This window comes from Nicotiana tabacum, chromosome 10 (genome assembly GCF_000715075.1).
Source record: "Nicotiana tabacum cultivar K326 chromosome 10, ASM71507v2, whole genome shotgun sequence".
Taxonomy (NCBI): domain Eukaryota; kingdom Viridiplantae; phylum Streptophyta; class Magnoliopsida; order Solanales; family Solanaceae; genus Nicotiana; species Nicotiana tabacum.
Genome location: NC_134089.1, coordinates 124507675 through 124512285, shown reverse-complemented (window position 1 = coordinate 124512285; position 4611 = coordinate 124507675). Strand labels below are relative to the sequence as shown.

General features: G+C 34.2%; 1 long non-coding RNA gene across 3 annotated transcripts; it reads right to left on the bottom strand.

Annotated features, from left to right (window-relative positions):
• Positions 1 to 513: 513 nt before the first annotated feature.
• LOC107781530 (uncharacterized) lies at positions 514 to 3300 on the bottom strand. 3 transcript variants are annotated; one of them, XR_001647032.2, is made up of 3 exons: positions 2471 to 2751; positions 2088 to 2304; positions 514 to 801 (listed from the first exon to the last, which is right to left on the bottom strand). It is a non-coding gene; the product is annotated as an uncharacterized LOC107781530 (long non-coding RNA). The 3 variants fall into 3 exon arrangements; XR_012695979.1 differs by lacking the exon at positions 514 to 801 and adding an exon at positions 2959 to 3300 and having other exon boundaries at positions 2038 to 2304; positions 2471 to 2585; XR_012695978.1 differs by lacking the exon at positions 514 to 801 and having other exon boundaries at positions 2038 to 2304; positions 2471 to 2776.
• Between the last annotated feature and the right edge of the window lie 1311 nt (positions 3301 to 4611).

Sequence of the window (4611 nt, the reverse complement as noted above, 5' to 3'; positions counted from 1 at the left end):
AAAATTAACTTTCGGCATTTCAAGCCTAAATAAGCTACAGACCTCCAAACACAATCCGAACATGCCCCTAAGCCCGAAATCACCCAACGGAGCTAACGGAACCAACAGAATTCCATTCCAAGGCCGTCTTCACATTGCTCTGACTACGGTCCATATTGTAAAGCTTAAACTCTCATTTAGGGACTAAGTGTCCCAAAAAACTTCGAAACTCCAAACGAATCCTCCCGGCAACTAAAATAGTAGAAAATAATACGGGGAAAGCAGTTAATAGGGGATCGGAGTGTTAATTCTTAAAATGACCGGCTGAGTCATTACAGAACTGAAGTATATTTTGTCAACTAGAATTGTACGCCCGTGCTGAGCACGGGCCCAACATCCTGTGCATATTGAATGTTTTAGGAACACTTTGAGAAAAACTTGAGAGAATAACATATCAGGAACAAATAATATGGAGAAATTCGGAGTGTAAGAGCACAAGTTTGAATGCAGACGTGAATGTTCATACAATATCATATTTATTGTATAAGAAGAGAAGTTTAGAGTATAATTGTTGAACAACACTAATTTTCTCTTGTGAACTGTACTTATTAAATACTATTCAAAATTCCACTACTCATTCCAAGAATTCAGCAAATCAAAAGACTTACAAAGTTAAACTATATATCCAAGGGATTATAAGCTATTAACTTCTGTTTCTTTTAATTCTTTCTCTGACAAACATCAGAAGCTTTTTTCAGACAGTGCACCAAAGCCACCTATAGAGTTGCTTTCATGCTCCGTCAGCATTGAACGTCAACTTTCCTGCCATATGATTTAAAATCAAATAAGTTTTCTAGAAATGTCTCCCATGACCTATAAAGGTGTTTAAAATTTCATAAGAATTGAGGCACGCTCCAGATATTAGAACTTCCAAATGTCAAATTAAAGAGGAGAAGGTAATTGGATAATAACATTACTCCCTTTAAAATAGAGAAACCCACTTTAGGAGTAGTGTCATTCCAAATGATGCCACCATATTCTAGATCTCTTAGCCATCTCAGAGTCAAGAAGTAGGTGATTTACTGTTTTCTCCTTTTTTTCACACATGAAATGGCAGAGTTGCTCCATATGATACTACAACTGAAGAAAGCTCAAAAATGACAATTTTTCTTTGTCCATTCTACAAACATTAATATTTTTCAAAGTACAGCAAAGAAAAAAATACTCTATAAACACCAAAAAGTCATCAAAATATTGCCACGATTTGTTAAAAGCAATCATTGTTATACTCATGAGACAGCAAAAGACAAAGTTCATTGAACTATTCTAAGAAACCTCAAGTACATCCTTGAGATATGAGTATGAGAAAAAGTTAAGCTCGAAATAACATATAGAAAACGTAAAAAGGCAATTTACAGAATGTACAAGACGAAGAGACTTTGGACAACTATATCGCATATGGTCACCAGCTATGTTAGCTAAGCTTCTCTTTATTCTATTACCACCTTCACTGTACATAAATACAAACCAAAAGTTAAATATGATGGTATGGAAGGAATCTCCCAATTAAATAAACTTGTAAAAGAAATTTGATGGTCCCATATTTTTCATTAACGCTTAAGTGACAGGAGGCAAATTCTTGCCTTTGTAGCCTGGAAAATCAATCTGGAAGAAGCTTAACGCAAATGAATCACTGACTTCAAGACGAAGAACATATTAATAATAAAATCATAGAAAAACACCATCACCTCAAATGAAAAATAGGGAGAAATATATTTCACATAGAAAGTATATTGGTAACAGTAATGTATAAGAAATTAAAAGAAGTTCAAGCTTGTAAAATTCCAATTCCAAAGGAAAAATAATAAGGCTGATGCGAGTTTTGTGTCATTCGTACTTTTTAAAGTATTTTCCGTATCAATATGCTCCTCAAGTTTTCTCAAATGAATTATTTAAATTTATAAGAATAAAAATGGGACTAATAACGGTAGTGGAAAAAGCCACACCTGATGATTCATGCACTCTTACTATTATGCAATTTCAATGAAAAAAATAGTAACAAAGCAAAAAAATAAAATATATCAATAACATGTAACTGAAAATCATACATTGCAGCTTTAGTGTGAACGACGGTAACACCAAATGGTGACCTTAAGTCTTGAATAATGGCCCCAAAATGATCAAAGTAAGATAAATTTGGCCTTCTTCTGGAAGATCCCTTGCTCAGTCGCTTCCAGAGATTTCACTATGTACAGCCAAAATAGGAGGAGGACACATCGATATACTCCCAATAAAGTGACTTAGACATATCATCAAATACCATGGCTGCAAGGTCCACATAAAAATTATAGTTACTTCTGATACCTTTAATTTTTGGTAATAAAGACAAAATACATCAAAGAGACAATGCATATGTAAATCAGGTACGATTACTAAAATGTGATAGAAATTAGCTAAAAACTATATTCAAAAGAATTATCAATAGCAATACCGCAAGACCGTGAAAACTGAACCAGTGCTTATAGGAGTCGTCCTAAATCTTGGAGGTACAATCCACAAGTGTGTGCAGACCAATTTTTCGAAAATAGCATATAGCAACTCTTTTTCTGAGAGAAAAGTAACAGAAACAAAAATCAGAAATAGAGGAGAAGTGTAGGCCAGATGTCCCAAAAGGTAGACATGTGTGGTCCCAAGGAAGAGAAATATATGATTGCAACTAAATTAGAATCGCTTGTCCCCACCAAAAGATAAATAAATTCAATCACCAATGACAAAGGTCCAAATCCATAGTACAATCTCGATTACTATGTGTACAATAATTTAGTACAGTGTTCGTACACCCCGTCCACTTATATATATATATATATATATATATATATATATATATATATATATATATATATATATATATATATATATATATATATATATATATTAAGTATTTCATCAATCTCAATTTTTTATTTATCAAAGCCAAACCTGATTAATCAAGATGTGTGCATTTAACCAAACAAATATGAACATATATGATTGGATTTATGCGTTTCTCTCCAAGCTACGTTTTTGTTCCTCCTGTAACTTACTGCTTCATTGCTGAAAAGAGAAACTCAAACATGGGGCTGAAGCACTTTAATGCTTCCAAGGCTTGTTGGTACATGAAAATTGTTAACATGTGATAGTTTATATAACCAAACAAATATGAACATATATGATTGGATTTATGCGTTTCTCTCCAAGCTACGTTTTTGTTCCTCCTGTAACTTACTGCTTCATTGCTGAAAAGAGAAACTCAAACATGGGGCTGAAGCACTTTAATGCTTCCAAGGCTTGTTGGTACATGAAAATTGTTAACATGTGATAGTTTATATGAGTCCACCAACTGTATAGAGACCTGGTCCTATATCAATTCCCTCAGTGCTAACTACTGAAACAGTATGTAAATAAGACACAAAATTTTTATGTGGAAAAATTCCAACTCAAAGGGACACCATGACCTACACTGGTAGGATTTCAACTTTACTAACTTGTAACTACACTATTACAAGCCATTTTGTAATAACTCTATTATAAAGACTTCAATCACTCTAACTTGTAATACACTTATCACAAGCCACTTTGTCACTCACTAGTTACAAAGACTTCAACCTATGACTAACTCTAGTCACAACACAAACTCAGATGGTTTATGATTTTGAGTTTCCTAAAACAAAGCTTCTAAGAAAGCAAGATAAGAGTTACAAGGTAGTGGAGTTGTCTCTTGTTCTTGACACACTTGTGACTTCAATGCTGGATGAGATCTTCAATGCTTGAGAGAATATCACTAAATGCTCAAGTGAATATCTTATACCTTACACAATGTTATTATACTTCAAAAGACATCCCAATGATGATGTCTATTCTTGATTGGTACACGCCTCTTCCCAATGGAAAGTGAGTGCTGCACTGTAGCGTGCACAGTTGCAGGCAGTCACTTTCTATAGTTGCTTTCCAACTGTAGAGTTGACTTATACTTCTGTCAGGGAAACACCAAGGGATCAGGTCCCTAAACTGGTTCTTGTGAATCCAAAGGCACACTACCCAGATTATCTTGAGTCCATTGTTGAATGATTGTACCAGGCATATATCAGGTCCTTTATCTGGTTCTATACAGAAAGTTTGTTAGATCATTAAAATATAGACTAAGAGACCTTAAGCCCATCAATTTCCTCCTTTTTGACGATGACAAACTTTTAACATTGATGACTATTTATAGAGCTTAACTTAACCAGATAAAGTACTAGAAATCTCATGTGTTCCCCCTGACTCTATGCTTCCCCCTTAATCACCTGCTTCAATATTTTAAGTTAACCAAATCCTCCCTCTTTTGACATCATTGAAAAGGCACAATCAGGAAAAAAGGTATAAAGAAGTCTAACACAGCTAACTCATGCCACATATGTGCACACAACATGATAAAAAAGAGAAGCAAAAGGAAAACAAGCATTGTACTAGCAAAAGAAGAGTTGTTTCATTGATAATAAATTGGACTGTTTCAAACGGGAGCAGTAACAGTGAAATTCAACATGCCATAAAAAAAACAAAAAGAAAACAACAGCCACAAAACATCAGAATATAAGACAGCTGGTCACTGAG